The 13,954-nt window shown below is 51.4% G+C and overlaps 1 pseudogene; it reads right to left on the reverse strand.

Moving 5' to 3' along the window:
- Positions 1–5,473: 5,473 nt before the first annotated feature.
- Positions 5,474–13,954, reverse strand: part of LOC142266882 (ephrin-A3-like) — an 83,681-nt pseudogene continuing 75,200 nt past the window's right edge.

A 13,954-nucleotide genomic window follows, 5' to 3' on the forward strand; every position in this document is an offset into this window, starting at 1 on the left:
GAAAGCGATATCGCTGGATGTTGTGAGTGTGTGGATGCGATCTGATGTGTGTGTGAGAGTGAGTGTGATCTGATGTGTGTGTGTCTGTTCTTATGTGTGTGTGTGTGTGTGTGTTCCGCCGCTGCAGGACCTTGATGCGCTCACCTGCTCCCGGTCGGCGTCTTGTGAGTATGATCGGGGGTCTTCTTTCTTCTCTCTTCTGGGGGTGTCCGCTGCCTATAATGAAGTGTCCTGCAGTGTCTTTAACTCTTTCACCGCTGCATGACACTTCATTATTGACCTCAGCTATGTCTTATTTTCAGGGGATGTCTTATATTAAAGCATCCCTGAATACTCCTGCTATGTCTTATTTTCGGGGGACGTCTTATTTTCGGGGAAACACGGTATGCAGTAGACAGATTATGGTGCCCTCTGCTGGTGACACCTCCTGCAGTAGACTGATCATGGTGCCCTCTACTGGTCACTTCAGCTACTGCTGCAGTAGACAGAGATCATGCAGGTCCCGAACATACTGAGGTGAATGAAGGGCGCAGTTTATCAGCTTTTTAAGAGAAGTGAGGGCATCAGATTTTCCCAGACTGTGGGTGGAAGGAGGCAGCATTGAAATTCCTGACCTGGGAGCGAGAGCGCAGGCAGAGGTTGTGTACAGGTGTGAAAGGCAGTGCAACATGAGGACCATCTGTTTACCTCAAATTTGTGATATTATAGGATAGAGGAATACATAGATTTACACCAGAAGTCATTACAGGAAAAAGGAACACAATATATAGATTTACCCTAAGTGTTATGGCAGGTGAGACGGGTGCAAGAACCATCCATGCTCCCATTGAAGTGTTGTGTACCCTAGACGAACAAAGGTGCTGGGATAATAGATGTCATGTATTGCACATGAGCAGAGGGACCTCGCATGTGTGGGGTGTTCTAGGCGAGTGGAGCAGGGGGACCTCGCATGTGTCGGGTGTTCTAGGCGAGAGGGACACGGGGACCATGGATATGGCAAGAAGAATACAGTGGAGGCATGGTGGCAGTCGAGGTGTTGGGTATTCCCGACGAGAGGAGAGCCGTAGCAGTGAAGGTGTTGGATATTCCCGACGAGAGGAGAGCCGTGGCCGTGAAGGTGTTGGGTTTTTCCGACGAGAGCCATGGCCATGATGGGTATTCCCGACGAGCGGGCACCGTGGAGGTGTTGGGTATTCCGACGAGAGGTGAGCGGGGACCAGGGAAGTATTTGGTATTCCCGATGAGAGGTGAGCGGAGACCGTTGAGGTGTTGGGTATAAGCCAACATTGAGCCACGGGTGAGGACAGGGTTGATGTCGGGCTGGTACTTGCACCTTGTTCCTCACCCTCCCCTGCAAGTACAAGTGACTAGTCAGGTTTATTCTTTTATTCATTTTCTAGGTTTACAGCATTATATGAAAATCACAGCCGATGCCGTTCATAAAAAGGTCAGTCTGATATTTATTCTCAAAGTGTCTGTGCATTGCATAGGTGGAGACTTGCCTTCATAGAAGACAACATTTGTATTTACAGTTCAGTCAGAAGGGACAATGTATACGTCATCACAGGGATGGTATACATAAAATATAGATAGATATGTATTTACAACGCCATTCTGTCTCCTGCATGCTGCTCTCCCCGTTCGGCTCTGTACAGTGGGGTCCTGCTGTATTACGGATGCGCTGGTTCCCCAGCTGTCCATCAAGAATTCCCAGGGTATTGACTATCGAGCAGTGGATGTCCCCGGTGGAGGGGTCTGGGGTAATTTAGTGCAATTTCCTCTCATCTCTGTAGAGTTGTGGGACAGTTGTCGTGGAGCTGTGACCAGCTGAGGGCGCTCTGTCTGCTGCGTCCAGGCTCTGCTACATCTCACATAGGGAACATTGGTTTAATGACTGTCCATTGCTAGTCCTGGACCCACAGAAGCCTGGAAGCTAATCCTAATTCTGAGCCTGGACATCCAGAAGGAACAGTGGCCATCACTGCAGGTCTGGTACTTCCACCTCTTCCGGTGTTTTGCAGTTTTATCATCCATTGAATCAGGTTGGCTTATTGATATAAGGTGTCTGAGGACCTTGGGAAGGAAAAGTACACAATATGGCACCAGAAAGTGTTAGAGCCAAACATTTGGTAAAGGGTTCTGCTACTGTGCTCAATGCACTTGGCCAGGAAAATCCATGAGGCTGGTGGTAATCTGGGCAAGAGATCACAAGGACATCCAGAAAAGAACCAAAGGGCAACATGTCCAGGAGGAATGGAAAAAACCAACTCAGGGGATTGTAAGGCTGACTAAAACGATGGTCTGTTGTCACCCCAAGGTCCTGCACTCGGCGTGCATCCTATCCTCGCAGGAACCTAACGGGCATAGGCACTCAAGTAATAACAGCCCATAGGTGTGGCCGCCAGTTGTATGTTGTGGGCCGGGGCAGAGCAGGGCCCTGTGGATCACAAGCTCTAGGCAGCAGCTCCTTGGTCCTGTCTGCTCAATGATATTATTCAAAAAATCACAAGACCTCGATAGTGTCCACTAGTGTCAGGGTTGTGATTTTAGTGCCGCAGGTTCAGTCTAAGGCTAGTTTCACACTTGCCTTGAACGGTATCCGTTGCATTGCGTTGTGTAACGGATGCAACGGATGTGTTGCATATAGTGGCACAACGGATGCAACGGATGCTGCAAAACAACGCAATTCGTTTTGATTTTTTTTTTTTACAGTTTTACCAGCGGCAGACTATTGTGAACGATCAGCTGATCTGCAGCCGGCCGCCGGGTGATCAGCTGATCGCTCCCAGTAGCCGGCCGCCGGGTGATCAGCTGATCGCTCCCTACAGCCGACCGCCGGTGATCAGCTGAGCGCTGTCACTTGCCGGCCGCCGGGTGATCAGCTGATCGCTCCCAGTAGCCGGCCGCCGGGTGATCAGCTGATCGCTCCCTGCAGCCGACCACCGGGTGAACAGCTGAGCGCTGTCACTTGCCGGCGGCCGGGCATGCTGGCGGCCGGTCGCTCAGCTGAGCGCTGTCGCTTGCCGATGGCCGGGCGCTCAGCTGAACGTTCGGCCACCGCGAGCCAAAATAAAGTTTGATTTAAAAAAAATAAAAAGAGCATGCGCAGTGAAATCCAGAGGATTCCGCTGCTCAAAACAAAGTTACATGCTGCGTTCCTCCCGCTGGGCGGAAGCAACGGAGCGTCGCCCAGCGGAAGCAACGCAGGTCCTTTTGGTACAATCCGTCACCTATACAAGTCTATGGGAAACAGCGGAATCCGTTAACGGATTCCGCTGTTTTCCAAAAGGGCGGATTGTAACGGAAGGAAATAAACGCAAGAGTGAAAGTACCCTTAATAAAAAAAAAAAGATTTTTGTTAAAAAAAAAATAAAAATAAATGAGATTAAGGCTATGTGCGCACAGTGCGTTTTTCGCGGCGTTTTTGCGCGTTTTTCGGGTGCGTTTTTGCTCAGAAAACTGCATGACTTGGCTTCCCCAGCAAAGTCTATGAGTTTTCATTTTTGCTGTCCGCACACAAAAACGCAGCATGTCAATTATTCCCGCATTTTTCACTGCGCTTTTCATCCATTGAGTTCAATGGGATGTTGAAAGACGCAATGAGAAACGCAAATAGCTGCGTTTTGGTGCGTTTCTAAGACCAAAAACGCAGCTATAAACGCAGGAGGTGGGTAGTAAAGTGACATGTACAGGAAGAGGATTCCTTCTGTCAGTAAATACAGAAGCGTGAATCCTCCCGGTACCGTCACCGCCACTTCCACGTCCCGTCCTGTGCATGTATGCTGCCGTGTGGCGCCATGTTCGGGCAGGAGGTGGAAGCGGCTGCGAAAACAAAAGTTAAAAGTAGAAAAAAAAAAAGTTATACTCACCTGTCTGCAGCCTCCCGGTGCCATGCCCGCTCCCAGCTACTCTCACGGTATCGCCAGCCCCGCTCCGGCTGTGTGCAGACGGCCGGGAAACCTCCGATGGATGCAGGACCTGGCGATGGATCACCTGATGCAGTCACCTGACGCATCAGCTGATCGTAAGTATCGCGGTGACGCGGGCGCCCGGCCGGTATCAGCGGATGCGTCAGGAGACTTCATCCCTGATTACCGGCAGCTGCTGCAGCGATCGGACGGGATCAGACTCCCGCCCCATCGCTCCAGGAGCTGCCAGTAATCAGGACATAAGTGAGTATTATTTTTTTTTTTTTTTTTTTTGCACCGATGCATCAGCTGATTGTATAATCGGCTTTTATACAATCAGCTGATGTGTGATGTGATTCAGGCACTTGATCCTGACACATCATCTGATCGCTTTGCCTTCCAGCAAACCGATCAGATGATATTGGATCCGGATTGGACGGCGCGGGACCCTGACCCAGGATTACTGCGGAGGGGGGTTCTTTATTTCAATAAAGATGGAGTCACTAATTGTGTTGTGTTTTATTTCTAATAAAAATATTTTTCTGTGTTGTGGTTTTTTTTTTATCTTTACTAGAAATTCATGGTGGCCATGTCTAATATTGGCGTGACACCATGAATTTCGGGCTTAGGGCTAGCTGATAATATACAGCTAGCCCTAACTCCATTATTACCTAGCTAGCCACCCGGCTTCAGGGCAGCTGGAAGAGTTGGATACAGCGCCAGAAGATGGCGCTTCTATGAAAGCGCCATTTTCTGGGGTGGCTGCGGGACTGCAATTCACAGCGGGGGTGCCCAGAAAGCATGGGCACCCTGCACTGTGGATTCCAATCCCCAGCTGCCTAGTTGTACCCGGCTGGCGAAGCTCACGTTATTTTTTTTTAAAATTATTTCATGAAATTCATGAAATAATTTAAAAATAAGGGCTTCCCTATATTTTTGGTTCCCAGCCGGGTACAAATAGGCAGCTGGGGGTTGGGGGCAGCCCGTACCTGCCTGCTGTACCCGGCTAGCATACAAAAATATGGCGAAGCCCACGTCATTTTTTTTGTTTGGGGGGGCAAAGAAATCCTGCATACAGTCCTGGAAGGAGGATGCTGAGCCTTGTAGTTCGACAGCTGCTGTCTGCTCTCCTGCATACACTATTGGATGGAGGATGCTGAGCCTTGTAGGTCTGCTCCCCCTGACTCTCCCTCAAGCATTCAGTCCTGGATGGAGCATGCTGAGCCTTGTAGTTCTGCAGCTGTCTGCTCTTCTGCATACACTAGTGGAGAATGAAGAACACATTGAAGAAGGAAATGACATCAGACCTTTTTTTTTTGTTCACTGATAAAAAAACGCAGCAAAACGCAGAGATCAAAAACGCAGCAAAACGCAGCGTTTTTGTGCGTTTTTAGCGGCCAAAAACGCACAAAAATGCAGCGTCAAAAAGACGCAGTGTGCGCACATAGCCTAAGGACGCTGCTCCTCCTCCCATCAGCCGCCCCCCAACCTGCACAGTCCTTACAGAGTTCTGAATGTGGAGATTGCATTCATTTCTCCGAGGTGTTCAGCCTGAAACAAGAAAACTAAAACGCCAAGAGAGTCATTAGGAGCAGAGAGACGGCCACCGTCAAATGTAAGTGTTCTCGCTACGGGCTCGTCCCACTAATGCTCTTCTCCAACTTGGGGATCTCTGGATTAAAGTTACCTGAAATACAGGAGGGAAAAGGTGAATGGAGGAAAGCAAGATCTGGTGTCCAACAGTAAAGCAGAAATGGGCTCAAGTGGCAGTCCAAGAGGCGGGCAGAGGGCACGGACCAGAGTCCCAGTCCAAGAGGCGGGCAGAGGGCACGGACCAGAGTCCCAGTCCAAGAGGCGGGCAGAGGGCACGGACCAGAGTCCCAGTCCAAGAGGCGGCCAGAGGGTACGGACCAGAGTGTCAGTCCAAGATGCGGGCAAAGGGCAAGGGCCAGAGTCCCAGTCCAAGATGCGGGCAAAGGGCAAGGGCCCCGGTTGCAGTCCGAGATATGGGTGGAGGGTAGGGGTCGAGGTCATAGTCAGAGGTAGGCGGAGGGCAGGGGCCGAGGTCAGTCAGGGGATGTAGAGCGTGAAAAAGGTGATTGATGTAGGAAGGTGGAGAGTGAAGGTAGACGAGTGGGATCGTCCATGTGATGTCTGCAGAGGACTTAAACACCAGAGGGGACTAGCGAGACTGAACAACATGTCCCTTGAACACAAAAGTACATTTAAGCCAAGAGGAGACAGCAGATGGAGGTGACCGTCCAGTATGTAGGTCACAATATACATGGTGGCCGCCTACAAGATGCACATTAGACAAGGGTTTACTTACACAACACCCAAGGAGGTTTATATTTATGACAGGAGCAGCAGTGTCTTCGGGAGCCCAAAAACATTAAGCTCAGAGTCGCCCTGTGACACCGTCGTGCGGGCGGCAATAACAGCTAAACACGATGAAGGGAAGCAGCTCGTGTGATTATCTGGCCGGCCAGGAACAATCCAATCTACATTCCAACAGCAGCAATGAAGCTGGTGTCTTAGTCCCGGGTAGTCAGAGCTCAATCACTAATCCAGTCAAACACTTGGCTGCAATTTCCGAATCTTTCGGGACGACACCGGGCACAAGTAGCAGGTGCCTGCAGACTACCATATTTGATGGGTGTGATGGCCTGTCATGGATGAGGCACGAGACCACTCTGCGGGTCATCAACTACCGATCTGCATCTATGGGCACCTCCTGTAGAATATGATCCGGACACCAGCATGTGAGGAAGTGTGAGAAACTGCTATGAGTCGACCATCCTGCAGGGGGAGACAGCGCACCACGAGTGAGGAGCAGGGCTGTGGAGTCGGTAAGCTAAACCTTCGACTCAGACTCTTCAATTTCCCTTGCACCGACTCAGACTCCACCACTCCGACTCCTACATATATTGCTTATAGTTAGGTGAAAAATTTATTGTAGGACATCAACATGTGTATGTGATCATCAGACATTTAATTTTTATGATACAATAATCAAGATATTTTAATAGAACATAAAATATATTTATTGGATACAACTTTAGAACACAAAAAACTAATAAATTGTAAATATGTAATACAATATGTAATATACAGTAGACTACATATATATCTTGTGGAATATATACACACACACACACTGTATAATTATATATTATATATATTACATATTTACAATTTATTAGTTTGTGTTCTAAAGTTGTATTACAATAAATATATTCACAGGTCACAACACCACCACACCCCACACTCCAGGTAGGCACATCACAGCTAACCAGAAATCCTTGTTGCCTTCCTCCAGGAGTCTGATGATTCACACCAGGGGGTGGGCCAGGCGGTTGGCTCCGCCCACCAAGGAGATCACAGCTCTGGAGGCAGGAAGTACCAGGCAGTTGAGTCAGGGAGGAGGAAGTGGAAGGAGTGGAAGAGTAGCCCGGGGAGGGCAAGAGAAAACAGAGAAGTGAAAGTGAAGGAAGGAAAAGTGGAAAAGGAGGAAAGCAAGAAGTGGTGACCGAGCAGTGAGTGTGCAAAGCCTGAAGGGCCCAGCTGTGTGTAGGGCCAGAACAGCAAGGTCAGCGACGGCGGTGACTGTCTGGAGGGGGACCGTTTGGAAGTTCCTGGAAGGACCCCGTTGGCTGTGTGCCCGGTGGTCTGGAGCAGTGTTCCGAAGGACAGTCAGCACCAGGGCAGGGGCCTCTCGGACCCCGGCAAGGCTAGGAGTCACCAAATTTGCCGAATCCGTCAGTGAAGGGGACGTAGATCCCCCAACAACCAAGTCCCGATTGAAGGCAACAGCCCAACCTGGAGCAGAGAGACACCGCCACCGCCAAGGCACCAGTTTCTCAGGGCCAGCGCCTGCGGGCAAAGTGTAGAGCTCCTCCGGCCCAGATTGTAGTCGGGGAGCGGGTAACCGGAGGGAATCCACCGCTACCATCAGTCAAACATAGGTGCAAGGAAGAGGGACATCACCGTCACCTACCGGGAGTGCAGGTGCAGCCGTCTGTGGGACCGTCCTACCAGCCGTTTGGTTTACCGTACAAACTGTGTCCATGTCTCAGGCTGAGTGAGTACCACAGTGCCGCAAGGCACAGCGCTGCCCCCGCGTCCCTGCGCCCACCAGGCCACGCACCTCACAAACCATCACCGGGCCCCGGGATCACCAACCCCTACCCACGGAGGGGCAACACAACACCTGGCTGCTCCCCATCACCATCCCCGAGATCCCCATCCAGAGCAGCGGTGGTGCAATCACCACAACCGTGGGTGGCGTCACGAACTATAACAATCCCCACACCCAACAAACCCCTTTCACTCACGGGCGAGGAGTGTCGCTCGAGAAACCCCGGGATCCGGCCCACAGCTCGAGTCACCACTGAGCAGCTGCCGGACCCGAGCAGAAGGGGTGAGCGTAGTGTGCCGACACCCTCCTCCCCGCCCGCGACAACTTGGCGTCACGAACAGGATCTTACCGCTCTGCCGTCTGGTAGAGGTGCGCCTTGTTACCGCCGGAGGTATCCGGCAGAAAAATTGCAGAAGCCGCCATCTTTGGCGTGAAAAGTTCCCGCTCGAGCGTCTTCTCGAGCAGTAGAGGCGCGAAGGCCAAGACCCCGCCCCGGGAGAGGAGGGGCCGAAAAGAGCTAAGGGGGACGCGATGGCGGCTGGCCGCATGTAGCTGCGGTTATAAAAGCAGTGACGCCAGGACTCTGCAAACAAACCGTTCCTGGAAGCAAAAAGAGAAGCCATCATGTGGATGCCGTCCCGTGACACCGTAGCCCCCGCGCCTGGAACCGCGGCGTGGGTGGAGATCCGAACCGCGCAGCTCTACCAAAGGCTGCAGGTCAGGATGCAGCTCCTCATGGAGGAGTGGGAGGCCGACATGGCGGACGTTGTAGCCACCGTGCGGAGACGCAAGGAGGAGGCGGAGAAAGGGAGGGTGAGTGACCCACGTCCCGATGCCCTTGAAGGGCCGGTCATCGCGGCTGTGGGGCCCGGTCCAAGCCCTCTCCCCCCGTTGCCTCCCTCGCCACCCGTCCCGGAGGCCGTGACCCCGCCACTAGGCCTGCTACCACCGCAACCGGTAGCAGTACCCAGCGTCCCCTCCCAAGCGGGCCGACCTGTAACCGGAGCCCGCGGCACATCGGAGGTGTTACCGTGGAAGACGCCGAAAGTAGAACCGGAGGCATCCCGTGAAAAACTCCCCGAGCTGGAGCCGATGACCCGTTCCGAGCCGAAGGCCCGGCAGCGGAAAGCCCCTATGCCCATCCCCCACATTTCGGCTGAGGTAGCGCCGGGTTGTTGCTGCAAGGCAGCGCCCAAGGCCAAGACACCGCGGGACATGCCACCCGTAGTCCTGACAGTGGGTAATGTCCAGGATGTCCCGCGGGGCCCAACCCGTGCGCCGGCGGGGATAGGGAGCCGGTACCGCTGGGCCTGGAGATCGCCGAGAGGGAGAGGAAGAAGGCCGAACTGGTGGCCAGAGCGATCCGGGAGAAGGAGCACCTCCGGCAGGCAACCTCCCGTGCCCGAGGACCGTTGTACGTGGGGCAGGTGAGGCGGTTTGATGTCCGCCGGGGCTATGGGTTCATCTATGAGCCGGGCCTGGAGGCCGAAGTTTTTGTAGCCCGGCGGGATGTGAATGCCCACCTTCCCGAGGAGCATCCTGGCCGTAACCTGATGCCGGGTGATATCGTCCAGTACACTCGGTTCTTTGGGGAGCGAGGGTGGTTTGCGCTGGATGCTAGATTGAAGGGCAGCCCAGAGGCCCCAGCAAGCGCCGCGCCCCCTCCCTTGGAAGGAGCACTGGAGCCTGGAAGTCCGGAGTAGGGCAACGGATGCCCGCAGCACCGTCCCCGTTGGGACCACCAGAAGTTGTTTGTTTGTTTGAAAAGTTTAAAAGTTTTGCCAATGAAGAAAATGATTACCGAACAGTAACCTGATTTGTTTGTTGATTTGCAACCGGCTGGAGCCGGCACCGTTGTCCCCGTGGGGACCGTTTAAAATGCATGGGAACTATCCATGGACAAGCCCGTGAACTTGCAGGGCAACCACAGACGTTAGTGGCTTGTAAATATGTTGGTTACCATTACCGTTTTCCGCAATGCCGCCTCCGGAGAGGCAGGTTGGAGGGAGGGCCCTGAGCAGAGCAGGCTGGGGCCCAGCCACCAAAGGAACCGGTGGCTACCCTCTGGAGGGAAGGACAGATCCCGCTCGGGTACCGTGTGCTGGACTGTGGGTCAAGGGGTGCTGCCTGGGTTTTAGGGGCAGCATCAGGGCCAGGTTGCTTGGGTGGGAGAGAGCGGAAACCGTAACCGTAAACCGTTGCAACGTTTAAGAAATGTGCCTCCCGTCTTGGGAAGAGTTATAAAAAAAAAAAATGTTATTCATGTTTGCTTAACCTTGTTACCCCTTTTTCAGAAAAATAAAACCGGTGTAGGACGGCAGCCCGCGGACGGTCTGCATTTTGCTAAGGGGGAATGTGTCGCCCTGGGCAAGCCAGGGGTCACAGGTCACAACACCACCACACCCCACACTCCAGGTAGGCACATCACAGCTAACCAGAAATCCTTGTTGCCTTCCTCCAGGAGTCTGATGATTCACACCAGGGGGTGGGCCAGGCGGTTGGCTCCGCCCACCAAGGAGATCACAGCTCTGGAGGCAGGAAGTACCAGGCAGTTGAGTCAGGGAGGAGGAAGTGGAAGGAGTGGAAGAGTAGCCCGGGGAGGGCAAGAGAAAACAGAGAAGTGAAAGTGAAGGAAGGAAAAGTGGAAAAGGAGGAAAGCAAGAAGTGGTGACCGAGCAGTGAGTGTGCAAAGCCTGAAGGGCCCAGCTGTGTGTAGGGCCAGAACAGCAAGGTCAGCGACGGCGGTGACTGTCTGGAGGGGGACCGTTTGGAAGTTCCTGGAAGGACCCCGTTGGCTGTGTGCCCGGTGGTCTGGAGCAGTGTTCCGAAGGACAGTCAGCACCAGGGCAGGGGCCTCTCGGACCCCGGCAAGGCTAGGAGTCACCAAATTTGCCGAATCCGTCAGTGAAGGGGACGTAGATCCCCCAACAACCAAGTCCCGATTGAAGGCAACAGCCCAACCTGGAGCAGAGAGACACCGCCACCGCCAAGGCACCAGTTTCTCAGGGCCAGCGCCTGCGGGCAAAGTGTAGAGCTCCTCCGGCCCAGATTGCAGTCGGGGAGCGGGTAACCGGAGGGAATCCACCGCTACCATCAGTCAAACATAGGTGCAAGGAAGAGGGACATCACCGTCACCTACCGGGAGTGCAGGTGCAGCCGTCTGTGGGACCGTCCTACCAGCCGTTTGGTTTACCGTACAAACTGTGTCCATGTCTCAGGCTGAGTGAGTACCACAGTGCCGCAAGGCACAGCGCTGCCCCCGCGTCCCTGCGCCCACCAGGCCCCGCACCTCACAAACCATCACCGGGCCCCGGGATCACCAACCCCTACCCACGGAGGGGCAACACAACACCTGGCTGCTCCCCATCACCATCCCCGGGATCCCCATCTAGAGCAGCGGTGGTGCAATCACCACAACCGTGGGTGGCGTCACGAACTATAACAATCCCCACACCCAAACCCCTTTCACTCACGGGCGAGGAGTGTCGCTCGAGAAACCCCGGGATCCGGCCCACAGCTCGAGCCACCACTGAGCAGCTGCCGGACCCGAGCAGAAGGGGTGAGCGTAGTGTGCCGACACCCTCCTCCCCGCCCGCGACATATATATATATATATATAAACACTATGTAGGTGGCAAAAAACAGTTTTCAACAAAAACATAGTAAATAACATTTGTGTAGTCTATGAATTTGTTGTAAGACATAGAATTGCCTCCATCAGATCCTCCTTCACAGATGACCTGATCTGACCTAATATTAAGGCTAGAGAACATCCTCTCTACAGTAACTTGGGTTGGAGGCAAAGCAATAACCACATGGGCAACATCTCTAACAATTTCCGGGTATAAAGGAATTGCCTCATGCACAGTCAGTTTTGATGAACGGTTGAATTTTTCTATTTCTTTGAGAGCAAGTGAAACATTTTACTGAAATCTGGCCAATCTGCTGCTATAGGAGACGGAGGGAAATCTTTTTCCTTGCGGCAACACTTTGCTGCTTCATGTCATCCAAATACTTCTCAAAGTTAAACTCCTCATCTTCTCAGATTCCTTAATAACAGGGTCGGTACCGCAGGACTGGCGCATAGCAAATGTGGTGCCAATATTCAAAAAGGGGACAAAAACTGAGCCGGGAAATTATAGGCCGGTAAGTTTAACCTCTACGGTTGGTAAAATCCTTGAGGGTTTCTTGAGAGATGCTATACTGGAGTATCTCAAGAAAAATAACCTTATGACAGAGTATCAACATGGGTTTATGAGGGATCGATCCTGTCAAACTAATTTGATCAGCTTCTATGAAGAGGTAAGTTCAAGCCTGGACCAGGGAAATGCAGTGGATGTTGTGTATATGGACTTTTCAAAAGCTTTTGATACGGTGCCACACAAAAGGTTGGTACATAAAATGAGAATAATGGGGATAGGGGAAAATATGTGTAACTGGGTTAAAAACTGGCTCAGCGATAGGAAACAAAGGGTGGTTATTAATGGTACGTACTTGGACTGGGTCTCAGTTCATAGTGGGGTACCACAGGGGTCAGTATTGGGCCCGCTTCTTTTCAACATATTTATAAATTACCTTGTTGGGGGCATGCGGAGTAGAATTTCAATATTTGCAGATGATACTAAACTCTGCAGGGTAATCAATACAGAGGAGGATAATTTTATATTACAGGGAGATTTATGTAAATTGGAGGATTGGGCTGAGAAGTGGCAATTGAAGTTTAATGTAGATAAATGTAAGGTCATGCACTTGGGTAGAGGAAATAACATTTATGATTATGTACTTAATTGTAGAACACTGGGTAAAACAGACACAGAAAAAGACTTGGGTGTATGGGTGGATGGTAAACTTCACATTAGTGGACAGTGTCAGGCAGCTGCTGCCAGGGCTAATAAAATAATGGGATGTATTAAAAGAGGTATACGTGTTCATGAAAAAAATATAGTTCTACCTCTGTACAAGTCACTAGTGCGACCGCACTTAGAATACTGTGTACAATTCTGGTCACCGATATATAAGAAGGACATAGCTGAACTGGAGAGGGTGCAGAGAAGAGCCACCAAAATTATTAGAGGAATGGGGGGGCTGCAATACCAAGACAGGTTATTAAACTTGGGGTTATTTAGTTTGGAAATACGAAGGCTTAGGGGGGATCTAATCACAATGTATAAATATATGAGGGGACAGTACAGAGACCTTTCCAAAGATCTTTTTACACCTAGGCCTGCGACTGGAACACGGGGGCATCCGCTACGTCTTGAGGAAAGAAGGTTTAATCATAATCACAGACGAGGATTCTTTACTGTACGAGCAGTGAGACTGTGGAACTCTCTGCCGCATGATGTTGTAATGAGTGATTCACTACTAACATTTAAGCAGAGCCTGGACGCCTTTCTTGAAAAATTTAATATTACCAGTTATGTATATTAGATTTTATGACAGGGTATTGATCCAGGGAACTAGTCTGATTGCCGGATGTGGAGTCAGGAAGGAAATTTTTTCCCCATTGGAACTTGTTTGCCACATTGGGGTTTTTTTGCCTTCCTCTGGATCAACATGTTAGGCTACAGGTTGAACTAGATGGACTTAGAGTCTCCCTTCAACCTTAAAAACTATGATACTATGATACTATGATGAGGATGAAGATATGGCAGCAGTAGCACTGTCAGGACCCAAGTCCTCTTGCGCCTGGCAGTCCTGTAGCCACTCATCCTAACTGCTACCTCACTCAAAGCTTCTTTTCCTTTAGTAAGCTGTTGATCATCAAGCAGTATACGAAGACTTGGGTCCACATAAACAGCTGTCAGAAGAATTTTATTTTCCAATAGCTGTGTATCTCTCCGTTTCATTGAAGCAGAAATGCCATCTGCGATTAAACCTCCTCTTTGGGACAGGCAAAATAGCAAGTT

Source organism: Anomaloglossus baeobatrachus, unplaced genomic scaffold (genome assembly GCF_048569485.1).
Source record: "Anomaloglossus baeobatrachus isolate aAnoBae1 unplaced genomic scaffold, aAnoBae1.hap1 Scaffold_292, whole genome shotgun sequence".
NCBI classification, from domain to species: domain Eukaryota; kingdom Metazoa; phylum Chordata; class Amphibia; order Anura; family Aromobatidae; genus Anomaloglossus; species Anomaloglossus baeobatrachus.